Source organism: Gobius niger (assembly GCF_951799975.1).
Source record: "Gobius niger genome assembly, chromosome: 1".
NCBI classification, from domain to species: domain Eukaryota; kingdom Metazoa; phylum Chordata; class Actinopteri; order Gobiiformes; family Gobiidae; genus Gobius; species Gobius niger.
The window spans coordinates 63,661,346-63,683,023 of record NC_136852.1 but is presented as its reverse complement, the minus strand read 5'-3'; the positions used below and the strand labels follow the sequence as shown (position 1 = coordinate 63,683,023).

Here is a 21,678-nt window from a genome sequence, read left to right as displayed (position 1 = left end):
TGGATGATATTTTTTTTGCTTATACTCCTGGAGTTGGTGTGGTTTTGGAATAAAGTGGTGAATTTACCTTGTTGGACTAAGCTTTAAATGAAGTGTATAGTTAAGTTAAATATGAAAAGATGAAAGGTTTGATATGTTATTAGACTTTATCCTACTACTAACACCATGAGTCCAATGGATAGAGGAGTCCAGTGGATTTTAAATTCTGCTGCTGCCATACCTTTTCATCCCAGTTGACTCAGTTGGGATGTAAGTTTAGATTAAGCTGTACACCTGACCTAGTGTGAGGATGCTGAGTAAGACTAAAAGAGCTTTTAGCTGCAGGGCAAACCCATTCCCAACCTTCCTAATGCATTCTTAACACCCTGATTCTTCACAATTATGACTTTACAAACACGCTTCACAACTCTCAGGAACTCTCTCTTTCCCCACAACAAAAGTCAAATTCTTACCACCATAGAAATCACAAAAACCCTGTTATCTATCTCCTACAAATGTGTACCTCTGTTTGCAAACGGCTTCCCGGACCTGTGTGATTCAAGCTTTCTGTCCCCATACAAATGAATTGTGAAGCCAGGCCCTATGTAAAAGTATGGCAAGGTATGACGTGTGTTGCATTACATTTGTAAGTAAGCAAAGTTTGCTTAAGCGCTTTTCACAGGTACTTTATTTAAGTGCTTTTTGAAAGAGTCCACAGATTAAAGCTCATGAAGGGAATGGGGGAAGCCATTCCAGAGTCTCGGGGCTTCAGCCTGAAATGCCCAGTTTTAACATGAATTTTTGGGATCTTCAGGAGACCCTGGCGTGCAGACTAAAGGGTGCGCCCTGAGGAGAAGGGTTACAACAAGTCAGTAAACTACTGAGGGACCTGACTATGCAACGCCCAGAAAGTCAGGACTAACATTTTAAACTCAATACGACTTTTTAAAGGAAGCCAATGGAGGCTTGATAGGCTGGGGGTGATGTGGGCTGTCCTGGTGCACCTGTCAAAGTCCAGCAGCTGCATTTTGCACAATCTGAAGCGTGTTCACAGTCGTACCCCTCCACCTTAAGTTCGGCTTTACCCAAATCTAAAAGTGTGTTATTGTTGTGTTTTGTCTTGTTTTCACATTTTTGTTGTTGTGTTGTTGTTGCTTTTCAGGCCCGTTTTTGTCACTCGATTTTTGTCTTTTCATCACTTTCTAACCTGTGTTTTTGTCACTTTTTAGCTGTGTTTTCATGGCTATTTTGACGCTTTGTTCAAGAAGCTTTTAGATTTGGGTAAAGCCAAATCAATAATCAATTTCATTTTCCAATTTTATCATTATTATATATTATATTAACATTTTATAAGATGATGTTTAGTGGCTTGATGTGCACTCGAGCCCACAAAAATATGTGTACTGTAAATAAGTATACACTATTTCTTATCTAAGGTAAAATCTTAAAGGATGATACTTTCTAACAAGGCTTTGACTTCACCTAAATGTGATTAGCAACAGCTGAAAACATCTGAATGTTTCATAATTTGTGATGTTTGTGATGGCTAAATGACTGATCGGAAAAATACACCGAGCAGGCTGATGAATTCTGAAAAGTTTGTCTGCAAACGTTGGGATCGAATGCCTCTTCTCTATAATTCTATGGTTTCTACTAGGGGAAAAAAAACCTTTTTAATGACGCGTCCATTACAATGCCACTTGTATTGTTTCTGATAAAATTCACCATGATGAAATGACTTTCTGTTTGACAATTCATTCCTTTTATAACGATTCCAGCTGTGTATAATTTCTCCAGTTTCAAGCGAGGCCCTTCTGTTCATTTTTCACATCTCCGCTACTTGTGATGGCAAATAGCTGTAGTCATGGTTGCACAGTTCTACCTTTTATATCACCGGGAAAAAAAAAACTTTATGTAATTGTTATTTTCCATTATAATTCCATTCCAAAACACAGGCCAAATTCCTCCCCCTGTTGTTCTCAAGCTTACCTTGTTATAAAAGCGGCCGAGATAGAGCTATTGTGATACTAATGTCTTTTTTCCTCTTGTTGAGTTGATAGGCTTCCTTTTATTTTCACACACCGAGCTTTCTGAGGCCTCACCGTGAATACTCTGACTTCACGTATTAACCCGCTGTGATGAGCAACGCAGTTAAGATGTTTCTGACTCTTGCTGTGATCTCACCGGTTTTTCTACTCCAAGCTAAAAACAACAACCTCTTTGCCTCCCACATTCTTTTTTTTTTTCTGTGTCAAGTCTTTGCCCTGCGAGCTGCACTTCCTTTTTTCTTGCAGGGGGGGATTACGCAGCCTGATCAATATATCGGGAGATCCGCGGCCTCTGCAACAGCCCGAACACCCACCAGCGGGATCTGGACAAAGCCCGTTTTGTTTCCGGCTCTACTTGCCTTGCTCTACATGTCCCCCGGATGCTTTGTCGCATTGTGTCTTTTTAAAGAGCCTCTCGTTCCTCTACTCTCCCTCCGTCTTCCCCTTCTTTCTCTTCCCCTCTTCCCACTGCGGGCCCCGATTTGTTTTCGGTGGGATTTCGGGGATCCCATTCATTGCCGCGGCCCATTGTCTAAGAAGCCTTATCCCTTTTTTGGAAAGTGGACGGGGGCCCCGCGGCGGCAGAATGCGCTCCCGTCGGGTGCGCTCCTGTCCTCTCCGGGGCTCCCTTAGCTTGCTTGCCATACGATGATGTCATGCCGTTCTTTCTTCTCTCGCACCAGGGGTGTGTGTGGGGGGGCACCCATTGACGCCGCCCCCTCCGCCCCATTACACGCACTCCATCCCGGCCTCTTTCCACCCGCCAACCTCCACTTGTGTTTTGCTCTGCCAGTTTTTTTCCCAGATTCTTTCGCTCCTCTAAAGGCGCCCGGGGGATTTGGAGATGTTTGGGCCGTTGTTTAGCACACCCACGGTACACGCTTGACACCCCAAGATAGGAGAGACTTCAGCCCCTCAAATCCACCTTCTTTTGAAAGCTTTTCTAATTTTGCACACACTCTTGTGATCTCCTTTCTGCCTGCCTTGTTGTTTTTCAGTAATCATTAATCCCCTGATAATGCGCTGCCATTTCGACATAGCCGTTAGCGATGGTAAAAGCAGTGTGATTCTCAGATGTGCCCGTTTTCCTCGTAAAAAGAGGCTCTTCTGCGTATCTCGGAGGCTGAACTGTGCCGGGGTGAGAGATCTATTTGGCTGTAAACAAGAAGCTCTGATTGCGAGAAGCACGGAGCGAAATCATTTCTATTCATTAAAAAGTAGGCACAAAAACGGTCTTTTGTTCTCCGCAAATATCTGTTGCAAGCAATTGTATTTGAGGCTCAGTGATTCACTTATCATTGTTCTTTGAAAATATTTTTGGACATTGTCTTGGTCTGGCAGCAATGTAAAGGGAATGTGAGCATTTTCACTGTAGGTTGTGTTCTCTTCTTGGAATAGTTTCTAATGAGTGGGTTGGAGCCTGGCGCTGTTGTCATCCTCAGTGCAATGATAGGGCAAATGCACTTCCTCCGCCCGCACCAGCAAACACCAACTCATATCGCACCCAGCGCAGTCCCTTTGATGTTGAGTTGAAAGCTATTTTAAGGAGTATTTTCAGAAAGGTTAAGTGGAGCAGCTGAAAACGGTCGGGGTACAAAGTATTTTGTCTTTTGTCTGTGGGCTCGGGACGGTTTCTTTGTAACCAAAAGAAGATGCATAAACAAACATTTGCAGTCTCGAAATGTGCCTGGAGTGTATTGTTTTCCCCCTTTATATTCACAAAGATGTGTTCAGTAATGCCTTTGTTTTTTTTGTCAATTTGCGGATGTAGTGACTGCTCAAACTCTCAGGACGGTGTTTCCCTGGGTGCATGCACTTTTTTTCAGATTTAAAAGGGTGATTGCATATCATTTTGGAAGGAAACCTAAATGATACTATGCAGTGAAAGGTAGGCATTTGACAGTATGTGGGCAGTATTTTCGAAGACATAGGAGTTTATTTATGTCTTATTCGACATAAATAACCTAAAGTTATCCTGTATTCCAAGGATGTCTCCTCCTAAACCAGTAAAAACCATCATGTCCCAGTTGAAACCAGAAAGTGCCCCTCATCGGAATTTACCTTCACTACAAATAATCTTATTAGTTAGGGTCATTTTGGTAATACATGCATTACTGCAACAGACAGAGGATGAACCACTCAAACTAATTGTTAAAACACATGAGAAATTCCTATGTACAAGTTCACTACTACTGTATTTTATGTCTGAGTCAATCATAATATAATGTAGGGCTGGGACGTTCCCCTTTTGTCACAATCCGATACATATCACAATACTCAGGGGCCGATCCGAAACGGATTCAATAAATAATTATGATAAGTAATATGTTTATCTTAAAATGTGTCAAAAGAAAACAGTCAGGTGTCCAAAGTTTAGAAACCAAATGACATTTGACATTTAATGAAGTGTTAAAGGGACTATATACAGAGTTTAAAAATGTTAAAATTCTGTATTTCCCTCCCCCTACAGCAATGTCCTAATGTGTAGAATGAGCTCAGACCTGTTCACCACAACTGCCTCTAAAATCCTGCACTGTCACTCAAAAAGGTGTTAATTCGGGTCCGAAGTGCCGTCATGCGCGAGCTTAATATAGAAGGTGCAGTTAAACATATAACCTGAGGTGGCAGTAGTGAGTATAAAATGACCAATTTGCATCTGGTCCCTTTAAGATTGAAAAATGCATTAACACTAAAGTGCTGTTACTGGAGAACAAAGGAGTTTATGATAAAAATGGCTCCAAACACAAGTATTGAAAGTATTGCAATACTGGATAAAGCATCGATGCTTTATATTGCAGCACAAAGTATTGCGATCCAAATCCGATCCGATATTTTATCCAAGCCATAGTAACAAGTTCAAACATTCCTACAATCAAGAATGTATTTTTCTCTCCAATTTTTATGCAGGAAAGTATTTCTTGATGCATCATTGTGTCTTACTTCCAGTTTTCTTACTGTAGCCGTGTTTTGGCACGTGTTCTTTGCATTTTGATTAAAAAGTAAGGAAGGCTGTGCAGGTCAACTTGTTCAACATATTCACGGCTCCCTCATCACTGTAAATAGCCTTGTATCTTTGTTGAGGCTGCAGCTCAGTCTTTTAAAGCAGAACTGTAAACTCTATCTTATTTTTTTTCACTCTCATTCTGCCCTAACCACAATTCACTGTCCCTCTTCTCTGTGCGACAGTGTCTACATACCAAAAAGGCACTAGCCGGCTACCAGGGCAATCAGCTAACTTTGTCTCACCATGGAAAAAGAAAAGAGCCTAAAGTTGTGAATAGTAGCCCTTACTTCTTGTTGCTCTGTGCACGCTACTTTGTTTTTTCCACATACAACACATTGCTTACTTTGTAAAGGAGTTGCCATGACTGAGGCGGCCACCTTGTGCCAGCCCAATACATTAAAATGCCCTGTTTTCGCTGTGGCTGCTGGGGTTGAGTGCCACTTATGCCCTGGCACCGTCCTGTCCTGGTAGGGCTCATGGTGCAAGTGCTTGGCTTGCATCAGCTCGTATTTAAGCCACGCTTCACACATTTAGTAGATTAAGGTGAAAATACATCGACACAGCATTTAAAGCGCTTTCTAGTCTTGTAAGCAGATCTCGGAAGTTTCATGGTAGCAGCTATTTACAGCAGTACATACGTGAAATGCTGTTCTTTTATGTACTTACAGTATACGTCAGGATAATTTGAAGATCCAAGTACAGCGGCTATGAGGAGCAACCTGTATACACTTCACAACCCGGGCCCCATTACTACTTTTATTACTCTCATCAATTTTAATAACAATATATGGCCTCTGTTAGTATTGTATTTGAGAAGCTCCACAAGCACCTTAACCCCTTAACTCCCACCTGAACCGAGCACTTTTTCCCCAGTTTGGCTTTACCCAAATCTAAAAGCTTAAAAAAAGCATAAACAAGGGTGAAAACGCAATACAGTAAGTGACCAAAACTGGCGAAAACGCAAGGTCCTAGCTTTCAAATGAGGCGTTGCACTGTTGCGCTCCAGTCAAGAAGCTTTTAGATTTGGGTGAAGCTGAATTGGAGGAAATGTGCTCGGTTAAGGCAGGGGTTAAGAGGTTAAAGACGCATTATGCAACTTTTTATGTGAAAAAATAAAGTTTTTATTTGTGCATATTTGACCTTTCAGTGACTCCGCAGCCTTTATTTCCATCACAGTGGCCTCTATGATGCTTCAGGATCAATTGCTTTCAGTGTTTCTGGACGGTTTTCACTGCCAAAAAAAACTACAAAACAGTTGATCCTTGAGCGTTGTAGAGGCCACCGTGATGGAAAGTGAAGGTGCCATGATAAACACTCATGCAGCTGTTGGGTCACCCAAAGTCAATTACACACAGATATTCCTTTTCTTTTTCTTTTTTTCTTCACATAAAGTTGCATAATTCATCTTTAAAGCGCTCTACTGTCATCATTCATTTTCCACTCTAATGTCAATGTAGCCACTAAAAAATCACTGAAACTGCAGACATGATGGGGATTGGGCAATTATGAGATATTATTCTTCATTGTCTGCTGTAAATGTCATATTGAGTGAGACATAAAGAATTTAAAGGCGCACTGTGTAACATTTTGGACTATACTGTTCATCAATACAAAATGGTATTTCTGCAGTGGGTAATCAAACAATGGATTTGGATGAGGAACTTACCTGCTGAAATCTTAAATTCTGGTTGTCTGATGGATTTAGCGATTAACTGCTGGACCGACAATCACAATAATCAAAAAATGTGTCGATCGATTAATTGCCGCATATTCTATCGCGATTAAGGATATTATTGTTTATTGTCCCATCCCTAAGCCATAGCCCTGGAGTTATCCAACACCTGACAGATTTTATTTATCCTCTGAGCTTTTAACTGTGCTGAAAAACACACATATATCAAATAGGTGGAGATTTGCGTCACGGTATCTTGTATCTGTTACTTTGACTGTCAGTTTGTGCTTAAGTTGGTACCGTAGCCCCGTGTGACATGTTTATAGCATACACAGATTTATGTACGCCAGCGTGTCCTAAATCCAGTCAGTTGAAAAGCTCAGAGTCTTGTAAACATTGGGCCCTGGATAAATCGTCCACGGAGGCAGAGCTGGCTTGGTTCCGCCCACACTTCTGATGCCAGCTTCAGTCATTTCAGTCCAGACACTTTGAGCTGGTTAATGTGATTTGTCAGTGCTTGATGTTTATACTCTTCATTTAGGGCGGCGGCATTGTCAACAAATAAAGTAAAACCCTGGCACCGTTTCCAGGCAGGTGCCTCTATATCTAATCTATGGACTACAAATCGCCATATTGCTTCATTTTCCAGATACAATATACTTTGTTTATTGCGTTGCCGGTTTATAGGCGGCTCCGTGCGTGTCCCGAACCAACTCCGGGATGGTTCTTCTGCTGTTTTTTTGCTGTTTAAGGCTTTAACATTATTCAACGTGAAGGCAATGTGCTGCCGTAGTGGTTTGGGGGCGCACACCTTCAGGGACTGTTCTGCTGATGTATTCGACTGCGCTGCTGCTGAAGATCTTGTTATACATAATGTCTTGCACCTGAATTCTCAATATGCAGTTGATGAAAAGAGCAAAAAATAACACACATTTTATGGATATGCAAATAATTGTGAGCAAAAACAAATCAACAATATTTTACAGTGGTAGTGTTATGAATGATCAGTGGATTTAAAAAGCACAGTAATGAGGAGTAACCACGAAAACGAACAAAACAAAACAAAATCACAAACATCTTACTCTCTCTATTTTTGTCACTTTTTTGTCATGTTTTGTCGTTTTCTTTGTTGTTTTTTTCATTGCTTTTTTTGTCGTGTTTTTGCCACGTTTTTGTCGCTTTTTATGCTGTGTTTTTGTCGCATTTTGGTCAAGTTTTTGTGGCTTTTTGGTCACTTTTTCATTGCTTTTTTGTCATGTGTTCGCCTCGTTTTTGTTGCTTTTTTTGTGCTTTTTGTGCTTTTGTTGCAATTTTAAAGAAGTGACAAAAACGTGACAAAAACAGTCACAAAAGCTAAAAAAAAAAAGGGATGAAAACGCAGCAAAAAGTGACAAAAGAACGACAATAAACGTGCCGGAAACGTGCAGTTTAATCGCAAGAATGTGTTTGTTTTGAATAATTAATTTGGCTGCCCATTCACCACGCCACTCACTCACTCGCTCACCCAACCCATGGAGGGAAGACAAGTGAAGTGTCTTGCCCAAGGACTCAATGACAGTGTAGCCTACTATAGTGGCTGCTTGAACTGAACGACTAACCTTTAAGTCAGCGGGGATACGTTTAAAGGCCCTGTGTGTATTTTTTGGTCACAAACAATGAAAGAGGGACAGAGTAAAGTTGAACTGTTCAAACTCAGTCTTAACTTTCCAAACACATTTCTAACATCCCAATTCTTCACAGGCATTCACAACTTTCAGGGTCACTTTTCAGGGTCTCTGTCACAGAAATGCTAACAAACACTAGCCTCTAACATGATCAACAGCATTTTTGTACAGATATGAGTTTAAAATATACTGAAGGAGATCAGATATAGGGCCTTTACAGTACATTTTTCCGGCACGTTTATTGTCGTTCTTTTGTCACTTTTTGCTGCGTTTTCATCCCTTTTTTTTTTTTAGCTTTTGTGACTGTTTTTGTCACGTTTTTGTCACTTCTTTATTGCTTGTTTGTCACTTTTTTTCACGATTTAGTGGATCTTTAGTCACTTTTTCATTGCTTCTTGTTGTTTTTTGGCATGTTTTCGCCATGTTTTTGTCGCTTTTTGTTTCTTTTTTCGTTACTTTTTTGTTTCTTTTTTCATTACTTTTTTGTCCTTTTTTGTCACGTTTTTGTCACGTTTTAGTGGATTTTTTTTTCAGTTTTTCTTAGCTTTTTGCTGATTTCTTTTGGCATATTTTTGCCATGTCTTTGTCGGTTTCTGTTCCATTTTCACCACGCTTTTGTGTCACTTTTTTGTCATGTTTTTGCCTATTTTTTGTCATTTTTTTATTGCGCTTTTGTCACTCTTTTATCTCTTTTTCGGCACGTTTATTGTCATTCTTTTGTCACTTTCTTGCTTTGTTTTCATCCCTTTTTAATTTTTTTTTTGAAGCGTTTAGATTTGGGAAAAGCCAGGTTAAGAGATTAAAAGAAAGCGAAAAGCCAGAAACGACAAACTGGAAACGACATCATGGATTGAAGAAAGCCGGATGATCACTCTATATTTGTGTCCATGTTTGTTGTGAACACCTCCTCATGGCCTGCGTTGTAAGTGTCTGAATGTGAAGCATTGGAGCTGGAACATGGCGTGTTGTCTGTGCTGTTGGTGGGAAAAGCTATTTTTGGCGTGTGTAGGATGACTCACGGTGACATATGAATGGATTAGAAACAAACCTTCCATCACTTACGAAACACCGCATTTTCCGTTCCCATCATTACCACATCGACGCCGCTCCTGTGTGCTCCTGTTTTTATGATGTTTGTCATATCTTTTTGTGCATCTCCCCGTCTGTCTTAACTCCCCACAATCCCCACTTCTTTTTGTTTTCTTCTTCTAATTGGGATAGGTGTCATGTTGCGCGCAAAAGCCACTGACAATTTGTGTGTTCTGTGTGCCACATGTGTCACGTGCCATTAATAATACGCCCCTCTGTAATTACAGTTCATACATGTCACGTTGACAATGGCAGCTCTGGCAAAGTGAGGCTGCGACAGATGTCAGCTATACCCCGCGGAACCGTCTTAACGTCTCAATGTGGGGAAGACAGGCTCTTCTACGTGCATTTGTTAGACTCCTCTTTACACTTAGATTGGTGTGGGAAAAATGCAGGGAACCTCACATGTCGAGAGAAAAACTTTGAACTACATGCAGATTTGTGATTAAGGGCTAATCATTTAACCTTAAAAATAACTGTTTTGCAGTACATGGAATAGTTGATGAAGTTGTGTTAGGGTGAAAATTGCATTCTGCATCTCTTCCCTGGAAATTTAGCCATAAAAAGTTATAGTTACAGACTTACAGTTTAATTGCAAGAATGTGTTTGTTTTGAATAATTAATGTGGCTGCCCATTCACCACGCCACTCACTCACTCGCTCACCCAACCCATGGAGGGAAGACAAGTGAAGTGTCTTGCCCAAGGACTCAATGACAGTGTAGCCTACTATAGTGGCTGCTTGAACTGAACGACTAACCTTTAAGTCAGCGGGGATACGTTTAAAGGCCCTGTGTGTATTTTTTGGTCACAAACAATGAAAGAGGGACAGAGTAAAGTTGAACTGTTCAAACTCAGTCTTAACTTTCCAAACACATTTCTAACATCCCAATTCTTCACAGGCATTCAAAACTTTCAGGGTCACTTTTCAGGGTCTCTGTCACAGAAATGCTAACAAACACTAGCCTCTAACATGATCAACAGCATTTTTGTACAGATATGAGTTTAAAATATACTGAAGGAGATCAGATATAGGGCCTTTACAGTACATTTTTTGCTAAAACATAACTAGCACAACTATATTTAAGATTTTGCTAAAGACTGTACCCAGTTTTCTTTAGTTTGGCCATTTTTGTAAGGGTTTGTTAAGTGGTGACGTCATAGCTCTACTTTCGGGTGCGAGAGGTGCAATACCACAAACAATATTTATGAAACTCAACAGACAGTTTCAGAGCATACTTATTTATCAGACCCATTAGCCAAAAATGCTGCACCTACTGCTATAAAAGTAATATTTATATATATATTTCTTTGGCCATCTAGCCCGTGAATAGGTTTTTTTGTCTTCATTGCAATAAGAGTAACCGCTTAAAGTTTCTCACTCACTCCAAACTTTCTTTCTGCTGCTCGATTAGCCTGCAGTGCTCTCTAGCGGCATGTGGAATTACATATTTGAAAAAAGAAAACAAAAAAACATAGTCTTTTCTGCCCAACATTTCTTCATTAAAATTGCTGCTTCGCTGAAACAAAATGATCATTATGCAACTGATGTCATCCATTTAAATAAGTCATATTTTCAAAAGCAGTAGAACCTGTCATATACACATTAACCAACCTTGCTGCTGTCTCGTATTGAAAGGTTCTCTGTATTATTGCAGCAGATAGTCTAGTGGTTAGCGTTGGCACACATGTGGCGGAGTAATGTCCTGTCCTCAGTATTGTGAGTTCAAGTTGGAGCAAGGTTGTGATTCAAAAAAATCTTCCGCTTCATTTTAAAACCTATTCTGAATTCAGTCTTTTCTAATACAATAAATAAGTCCTAAACTAAAACCAAATGTTAGCAGGTCATCTTTGTTCACATGCGCAAACTCATAATGTTTCTGGGAGAGAATAATCGTGCTCTTTCTAAATCTTACATGAATGCCTCTGTCGTTAGCTCCGCTTGATTACAGGTGTTTGTCACGACAAGAGAAATATGCAGCGGTTTTGAAAGGGGCTTTGTTTCTCTGTAGACAGCTGCGTGATTCAGGCTGGGCATGTTTACATGTCTGCCTGTCTTTTTGCGGATAATGTGGGTCAGAGAAAACCACCATAGGCAGGGAGAAAATAGCCTACTTCAATGTGTGTCAGTCATTTTCTGTAATACCTTTTTATAAGCTCCAAGTCCCATCCATCCAACTTGTTTAGCCTCCGCGTTGCATCCCCAATAGCACGCCTGTTGGGAGCACTCTTTCTTTGTTTAGAGCCCGCGCAATGAATTATAGATACTGGAAGCCGTTCAGATATGTCGCTTGTTTTTTAGGCCTGGTACGCCCACTCTGGTAGAAAGGAGACAATGCTATCACACGCATGCAAGTGTACATGTATTTCTATGTACATTGTAAACAAATGTACCTGAACAAAGCAGGACTGGGACACGAGAGGCGGAAAGAAGTGACATGTACTGAGGTCTTTTTTACTGCCAAATGCAATTCAAAGGCACTCCCTTTCATTCCACGTCTTTTCTTTTGCATTTTGATATAGTTTTACTAATGGTGGGTTGTTTAACCTCTTAACCCCCACCTGAACCAAGCACTTTTCCTGTTTGGTTTTATCCAACTCCAAAAGCTTCTTGAAAAAAGTGTCAGAATAGCAAGAAAAAGTGACAAAAATGTGACAAACGCGACAAACCCCCCCAAAAAAGAGCAAAAGTAAAGTGACAAAAATGTGACCAAAAAGCCTAAAACAGCAAATGAAAACAAAAGTCCAAAAAGTGAAGACAACATGGCAACAACACGAGGAAAAGGATCTATTTTGATGAGTTTTGTAGGTCTTAGCTGTCAAATGAGCCGTTACACTGGCTTACAGGCTGTGTAAGCTTTTAGATTTGGCTGAAGCTGAACTGGAGAAAATGCGCTTGGTTAAGGCGGGGGGTTAAAGCAATACTAAGTAACTCATGCCCCTATAGGCCATAAGCGCAACTGCAGGTGTCGTAGCATGTTGCGTTTTTTTTCTCATTAATTATCCGTGAGAGTAAATACTACGATGACAGAAAAGACAAAGGGATAGAGGGATATTGTGCATCCAATTACACAATGGAGATCATTTTTTTCACTCAAACTTGGCTGTCAATACTGTTTAAGTGGCGCTAGCGCGCAGTTAGCTTCGCCTGTTAGCCTGTTAGCTTCTTCTTCGTGATTCCATTAGTGTGTATTGCGCCTCTGACCCTGTGGCAGGGAAGTTGCAAGGATGGTTTTCTGGCCAGAGACACCAGAGGGAGATGAAAGACCCTCCAATCATCCCATTAACACAGGATTTATGAAGGTAAACAGATGTCGATGAGCTTGCAAAATTTCTTGGAAGTTGAATTACCGTTAACAGTCGAAAGTCCAAACAAGTGAACTATTTGGTATGTTTGTCAGTTTAATGCGACCTGGCCATAACCTTTACTCGGTTCCATCATTTTCACAGACAGAAACGCATCAAACCAAACAGTCCCGTGTGCGCCTGTTTCACCCCGGGCCAATCACTTGTAAATTTAGAAACACAGACTCACGAATTGCCCCCGAAGTCTGAACACGAAGCTGTGAGTCTCATCTCCGACACGACATGATGTCACCAGGTGCGAGCGCTGGATTTGCTCCCGACGCAAGAACAGGAGAAAGATGATTAATGCGTCTGCGAAAACACCCAGGGGCATCTTTTCCACGAACATGTTTTGCGCTTGAGAAAGACAGAAAACCACAGCTCCTGCCTAGCAACATAATAGACCATTTCCATCCTTGGAGCACATTTCTCTCTTTGTTTTTTTTTTCTGTTGCCATTTGGAGCTTGGCTGTTTTGCATGGCTTTACGACTAGCAATATTCCAGTTATGGCAGTTTTCGGGATATGGTGTTTATACGACACTGAGAAATCGGGAAACTCAAATCCCTTGTTTACATGATCAAATAAAGAAACACAGGTTTATTTATTTAAGCTCTGTCCGCGTAGGCGCATACATTACATTTTTGCATAAATATGTGGCTTATTGCGGAGCTTGTTCTTTTGAATGCCCACTTTGGGCTCAATGTTTTGCTCATCCTCCACATCAAGAGTTACGGCAAACGACAATGATGGCAAATTGTGGATAATTCCCTACCTTTGCACGTCCTGGGTCTGTCTTTGCCACAGAAGTGGACCAGGGAGCACTGGGGGAAGGTTTGAAGCCGGGGCTGGTGTGAGAGAGTGGAGCTGATGGAGTTCACCGTCTCTGTGTTGTGGCCGACTCCAAGTTGGCCATTTTATACTCACTACCGCCACCTCAGGTCATACGTGTAGCTGCACCTTCTATATTAAGCTCGTGCATGACGGTAATTTGGACCCGAAGTAAGAACTTTTTGAGTGACAGTGCAGGATTATAGAGGCAGTTGTGGTGAACAGGTCTGGGCTCATTCTACACATTAGGACATTGTTGGAACATTTAGGGGGGGGGGGGGATGGGATAATAATAATTTTTAAACTCGTATAGTCCCTTTAAGTTATTTCATGGTTAAAATTAAAAAAACAGTCTCCTGTTCACTCCAGAAACAGGAGCTCTTTGGACATGCTGCCGCCATGTTTGTTTACTATGAACAGCGCATGCACAAGAAATGGGAAGTTTCTTTACACCGGACAATAGAGTATACATGCTGTTATATCCCAGTTACTGACGGAAAATCCCAGCCAAAAAATCCGGGTTCCTCAACACCGGGAAACTGCTATTTTCTGTTTTTTATAATTGTGAAACTGCGTTTATATGATCAAAGACATCCATCCATTTTCTTCCACTTGTCCCTTTCCGGGTCGTGGGGGCTGTTGGAGCTGCCCAAATCATATTGCACCAGGCCCTTATGGCTCCTCCTGCAGGTGGTGGGTCCACGGGAGGACGGCGGATTAAATGGGCCTGTTGGTCTCTCATAAGGGGCTTCTGAACCGCTCTTTGTCTGACCCGTCACCAAGGACCTGTTTGCCACATTAAGGTGGTGGTTCCAGGAGGGGATGATCAAAGACAAACCCAGAATATTAAAAACTCCCGATAATAACTGGGAAACTCGAGCCCTTGTACACGCACTCCATGATGACATTGATGGCACTTGAGTGAATTGTGTATTAAACTTACAAACCAAACAATGCTTCTGTCTTGTTGTAGCTCAAAGTTGCTTTACTTTATTCACTTCTTTGTTGCATACAATGCTTCTAAGTTCCCCTGGGGCAAGCTTCAAGTGTTGTATTTGCTGTTCTGTGCCTCTCACTGTACCACAAAGGTCCCTGTACCCTTGGTTGGGAAACACTGCTTTAGTACATTTTTATGTGATGGATCAATAGTTCACAATAGAGAAGAAAAAAGCAATTGCTGGCTACTCTATCCACTTGCATATAGACGAGAGCACAAACACGGTCTTTTAAATGTAATCATATTATATTAAATGTGCACAAATTGACTAATGGTTGGTGTTATTTACAGTGGCAGTGCTAATCCACTATCAGGCCCATAGCTGTGCATGATCCACTTCTTCCCCTGTTTTCTAAATGATATAGGGAGTGCTCGGGAGGGCACGGAGGAGTAAGCATTTTTGTTATCTTCTTGTCACAACAGTCCCTATATGCGCCGCTAATAACAGAGGGAAAGTTTTCTCACTTGTACAAAAAAGGCTGTAGTGTCACCGACGAAAGTCATAGTTTGTGGTTCCTCTTTTAAGAATTCTACAATGACGAGGGAGGAAATGTGGAGAGACAGGTGGACAAAAATGTGTTGTATCCTCATCAAAAATATGCCTGTATATTGAGACGCTTCCATTTTCAGTTCTGGAAAAATGCCTGGGTCCACTTTGTGACATCATTAGGTGGTATTGCAGAAAAGGTTCCTCTTACCAATCTCACATATTAGGGCTGTCACAATAATTACTGTATTGACATATCGTTAAATATATAACAGATAAACAATATATTTTGGGCTTGATATTTATCGTCTGTCACATTTCCGCCCTATTTTTTCTTTGTAAAACTTAGATTTCTAACTGAAGCAAATTGAGTTCCATTATATTTCATGTTTATTGCAGCTTGTGAGGTATTTTAGGATATTATGATTATGCACTTTTAGAACAAAGGTTTACTGTCATTTTTATGCCTGAGAGTTGACAGTATCTAGTATCGTTAGAGTCTATAACATCGTTTATCGCGATACTTTCCTGCCTCAATATATCGAACTTCAAATTTGTTATCGTGACTGGTAATAAAGCTTTGAAGTGAAGATTGCACAATGAATATTGTCTTCATATGAAGACAACATATTTAGTAGAGCTAGAACAAAATATCAGATTGGATCGCAATACTTTGTGCTGCAATACCAAGAGTCGATACTTTCTCAAGTACAATTGTACACACATAATCACAAATAAACATTGCATAACTAAATAAAGGCAATACATTCAGATAAAACCGCTACATGTAAAATACTTTGTTTTCCCGTGACAGTTACACAGCACTTTGTTAAATTTTGTGTTAATGCACTTTCCAATCTTAACACTTCACTAAATGTCAAATGGCGTTTGGTTTATAAACTTTACACCTTTTAGGGTAAACATATTACTTATCATAATTACTTACTGTATCACAATAAGTATCGGATCGGCCCCTGGGTATCGTGATGATCGTGACAAAAGTGTCTCGTCTCAGCCCTTTTATTTCTTTTCCCTATTTTTTTTTTTTTTTTTTCTACCTTTTTTCTACCTCTGAACCGAGCACATTTTCTGTAGTTTGGCTTTACTCAAATCTAAAAGCTTCTTAAAAAAAAGCATCAAAATAGAGTCGAAAACAAGAAGAAAACAAGTATGAAAACGCGACAAATAAATTGACAAATAAAGCAGCAAAAGATCGACAACAATAGCAACAATAACACAATGGAAAAGCGACAAATAATACGATTTAAGAGTGATGAAAAAACAACAAATGATTCAAAGATTTAACCATTTGTGCCACAATATGTGTGTTTTCCGTGCAGATTGGACATCAGCAAGAATGCGCCGGCCTGGCTATTTCTTAATGTTTAAAGATTATGTTGCGATGCGTGCCCGGGTTATCGGGTGACTTTGATCACTTGCGTAAGCTCGTCTCGGTTTGTTTGGAAGCTAAAAAGTCTCCCAGAAGTTGTATCACTTTTTGTACTTCAGCACTGTCAGAACCCAAGACACCAGGGGCTTTGAACATGCAAATACCCACTCCAAAAATGTGCCTTTTCAAACTTTTGGGAGGAAAACACAAACGCACTATGTCCATCTCCAGTTTTTCTTTGCCAAACACGCAGATCCACAAACGCACATTGAAATTCTGATCCCTTTGGTTACATATTCTCTTTGCTGCGCGCCACTCTGCTGACTCACTGACTTTCTTTTGAGTACGGGTTTGCAGTGTATATGTTTGGGAGCTCTTCTTTTAACAACCAGCCAGACTCAATTTTTAGCTCGCTTTCCCTTGCTAAAATGTAAAATAAGGCAACACTTTTAAAATCTGCAAGTGCAACACATTAAAAAATGCTGATAAATTCTGTATTCATGCAGTGTAGTGTCAAAAACATGTCAGCAAGACCAAAAACATAGTCAGTGATGGTGTTATCTACAGCTCACGGAAATACATAATTTGAGAGGAAAGTGTAGGGGAGCCCGGGGCTATTTGTCACGCGGTTATTTGTCACATTGTTTTTTATAGCCACACTAGAGGGCGCTGTACGCTGGTACTGATATATAATATATGTTTTGGTATTCCTCTTCTCCTCCAATAATAATTTTGACATTTGGACTGAAGACATGAGGACAGGGCATTTTTGAATCGTTTTTATCCCTTTTTCCCAAACTTTAATGTTGGGTTATTTCTGTAATGAGAGCTTTCCTTTAGTTTGTGCCTTAAATAAAAGACACTGGTCTGAAAGGCTGAGATGTTAGCTTTGATTTAGAGCTAGCATGCTAAAGCCGTTTGTTAGCTATCTTACATTGTTGGTAAAGTGAACACTCTGGGTTATTTGTCACAAAAACTGAGGGGGTCATTTGTCACATGGGGCATAACATGGTGGGACATTTTTTTTTTTTGTGTCTAATATGTTTTTATGATCACTTTATTTTAACACTAGCTTTCATAGAGGCTGTACATTTTGGGTCATTTTAGTGGATTTGTACATTTTACACCTCATACAACAGTTACCGTAATTACCGCCCTTTAAGCCGCTACTCTTTTCCCAGGCTTTGAACCCTGTGGCCAATATGACGGTGCAGCCAATATATCGCCGCCAACAGGCACTAGAGGCGTCTAGCAGTAAACGCAAAAGGGAGATGGGCTTGGTGAAAGACTATGGCTGAACTTCTTATCAACGCTGCTCTTGGCTAAGGAACGGTAGATGAGTAACTTTTAAAATGATGAAGGCTCACTTTAGCCTAAATGTTGAAGGGCTTTGCTCGCCTGGGGAGGAAGGTGCGCTTAATTGGCCGAAATTTACGGCAGTTCAAATGAGTGTCATGAACTCACCTGACCTTGCATTGCGACTGTTTTAAAACTGTTTTATCTCAAAAAGTAATAGAGTTACAAAGGTTTATCAAATTTCAACATAAAAAGCTCCATTAAAAACAATAGTGACAGCCAACCCCAAACATTGTGACAACTTACGCACATGGGGCACATTGTCACAGTCGATTTTATTGTGTTTGACGGTTAATAACTATTTATTGCAATATGATAGAAAAAAGAGAGCGACGTCTCCTTCAAGTCAAAGGCTCAAGCTTTCATTTAATGCAGGTCTGACTCTTGCAGTATTTCTGTTGATGAGCAACAAACTCTGGGGAAAAAAGTGTGACAAATACCCCTGGTCTCCCCTTCTCCTTAGACCACACAGTACTTTGTGCTTCTATTTTGGGTCACTACTTTCTTGAATAATATTATTTCAAAGTACTGCTAGTCTTGAGTTAATGTTTTCGCTACTCTACCCACCTCTGTTTTAGAGTAATTTAAATATGAAAGTATTAAAAGCAACAGTGGCCTCTTTGATGGTGTGGTGCTTTAAACAGTAAAAGCCCATTAGACTGGTCAGACGCTCAGGAGGAGCGCGACTCGACTGCCAGCCTGTCATTCATCCTGCTGTTTAGGGACCCTCTCTCAAATACTATTGCGCTTCAAAGACACACATTTTAGTTAAAGTTTCAACAGTTGAGTTGTCGTGGCGCCACATAGCAATAATGAATTTATACATGTGTCCATTAAGTTGTCAAATTAAACATCCACAAACTCTCGGAGCGAAGGAAAAGGAAAATGCTAATTAGAGCTCACTCATTTCGTCCTACATTAAATATTGAAAAAAGTTAATAAGAGAGGCTTAATAATGTTTAAAGTCATGTGAATGTGATTTTGCTCTAGAAGCAGTGCTGCAGTCAGTTTAGCCTGAGCACATTCTGTTGTTGTGTCGTGCACCAGTGATTTGTGAGTTGCTGCGACAAGAAGGGCGTCCGGACGGAGTAAGGTTTGGTTCAAGTGTGCTTTATCATCATTCATTTTTTATGGAGACTTGTTGTCTGCAGTTGGCTCATCCTTCAATGTTACTGGGGCAACGTGTCAGGAGCATTGGGCAGCGCCCGGGGACCCTTCTGAAAATGCTCGGTTTGGTCAGGACTAACTCGAGGTTTTCCGGCAAAAACTTTTCTGTTAGAATTCCAGTATTGACACATGACTTTAGTTTGGCAGAATACACTATTGAATTAAACACTTTAACGTCTTCCCCCCGCTTTAACTTTAAAGCTTCTGGACTGGAGCTTGCAGCCTATAGGCCAGTGCAGCGCCTCATTTGAAAGCTAAGACCTACAGAACTGATTGTGACTTTTTTGAGTTTTTTGGTCTTCATCACATTTTTGCCATTTTTGTTGCTCTTTCGTGGATTTCTTATTGATTTAGTCGTGTGTTTTTGTCACATTTTGTCATGTTTTTGTTGCTTTTTTTATTGTGTCATTGTTGCTTTTCCGGGCCCGTTTTTGTCACTCAATTGACACTTTCTTGCTTTTAGATTTGGGTAAAGTCAAACCAGAGAAAATGTGCTCGGTTCAGGTGGAGGTTAAGAGGTTGAAAAGCAGCAGAAGAGCGACAAAAACACACAACTAAAGAGTGATTAAAAAAAGCAACAAAAAAGTGGCAAAATCTGATGAAAAGGTGAATGAAAAATCAACAAAAAACAACAAAAACACTTCCTAAATGTGACAAAAAAACGTTCTGGAAAAGCAACAATAACACAACAAAAAAACCGACAAAAACACGACTAAACAGTGATGAAAAAGCAACAAAAAATCATCAAGAAAGAGCGACAAAAATGCTTATCCCCCACCTGAACCGAGCACATTTTCTCCAGTTCGCCTTTACCCAAATCTAAAAGCTTCTTGGAAAAATAGCAGGGAGAAAACATTACAAAAATGTGACAAAAAAGCACCGACAATGCAACAAAAAAGTGATCAAAGAACGACAAAACGGTAGAGCAGAAGTGGAGAAAATGTGCTTGGTTCATGTGGGGGTTAAAGGAATAGGCCACCGTTTTTACATACTGAAATATGCTCTTACCTCACTTTTACCGAGTTAATATATCCCCGTCTGGTCTTTGTCCGTGCGCTCTGCCAGGCAAACGGAGCACATACGCAGCCTCTCCCACATGTCACATAGCTCCAAAAAAGCTCACGATAGAAGCTACCAAGCTCTTCCACGTGTTCCCTATTTAAATAAAGTTACGTGAAGTGTTTTCATGCGAAGTATATTTACACAGAAATGTAGCATGTCGAATTTATAAGCAATTAAAAAGGGGGACTATATTGTGAGGCGTAATGATACGAGGAGCAAAACGTCCGCGCAGTAACTCCTAAAGACTTCCCCCGCTCACTTCCGTCAATAACCTTTAGGAGTTACTGCGCGGACGTTTTACTCCTCGTATCATTACGCCTCACAATATAGTCCCCCTTTTTATCTGCTTATAAAATCGACACGTTACATTTCTGTGTAAATATACTTCGCATGAAAACACTTCACGTAACTTCATTTAAATAGGGAACACGTGGAAGAGCTTGGTAGCTTCTATCGTGAGCTTTTTTGGAGCTATGTGACATGTGGGAGAGGCTGCGTATGTGCTCCGTTTGCGTGACAGAGCGCACGGACAAAGACCAGACGGGGATATATTAACTCGGCTAAAATGAGGTAAGAGCATATTTCAGTATGTAAAAACGGTGGCCTATTCCTTTAAGAGGTTTAGGGCCTGATTATGATTTCTCATGAACAGTAAAAGGCCACGGCACAAACTCCTTTATAATCCATATCTGCACCACTAATACTAATAATAAATAATAATAATACAGTTTTTAATGATACATCACGTGCAACATGCTTTAAAGTTGCATGTGCTAATATCAAGTAGTTGCAGTTTAGCACAATGGCTTAGTAAATCAGGCCTCAAGTGCGGTAATACTTAGTAATACTAAATGAAGAACAGAACAGGCAATACCCTAGGGACGTATAGGAAGTTCCTCGTCTTCCTCACATTAACGTTAATGTTAAGTTATGCATAGTGGAGGAGCCAGTGACTTTATTTCCACTCTGCACCTGCACCTTTACAGACTTAAAACGGCTTACATTTACTGTAGGCCATTGTAAGTTTCGCCAGTAAATGAACAGAGAAAACGCAGACATCTCCTTATGTTATAAAACTTCTAATCCCACCTGAAATATTTCAATCTTACCAATGTTACCTTTTATTTATTTATTTTTACTTGTCACGTTTAGGTAATCTTGGTGGTGTAGCAGGTGGAACAGGCTGTTGGTTGCCAGATAAGAGCCGTCTCACGCACAAAGACAGTGCCCCGGTGAAGCTGTGAGCTGCTGAGATAGCACTGGCCTTTCTTCTGATCCCCCCAGTTGTGTCGGGTTGAGCCGTTCAAGCCGCAAAATGTGCCAAGCTCATCAAGGTGCCTGGCATTGGCCTTTTCAATAATGCATGGCAAATTTGCAGGGAGGAGCCGAGGATTTGTTTGAACTGCTCAAAGAAGAGTGTTTCTTCTAATTAGGGAGACACACAGTCCCATTGGTCAGGCCTAAATGTAGATTGTAGATTGTAATTAGTATTAAGCGATACTGACAGATGATATGATACTTGATGTGTTGGACATGTTTGGAAGGACCTGTGGCTCAATTGAATGAGGGTAGTTTTATTCCTGTTACTTT

At 40.5% G+C, this 21,678-nt stretch overlaps 1 protein-coding gene and 1 long non-coding RNA gene across 2 annotated transcripts in view; one reads left to right on the top strand and one right to left on the bottom strand.

Moving 5' to 3' along the window:
* commd10 (COMM domain containing 10) overlaps window positions 1–21,678 on the top strand; it is a 77,176-nt gene that overhangs the window by 9,399 nt on the left and 46,099 nt on the right. The window lies entirely within an intron of this gene.
* Window positions 12,367–21,678, bottom strand: part of LOC306974783 — a 321,619-nt gene continuing 312,307 nt past the window's right edge. The window contains exon 2 of the long non-coding RNA XR_013793660.1: window positions 12,367–12,446. This is a non-coding gene — a long non-coding RNA (uncharacterized lncRNA). The remainder of the gene's footprint in view (window positions 12,447–21,678) is intronic.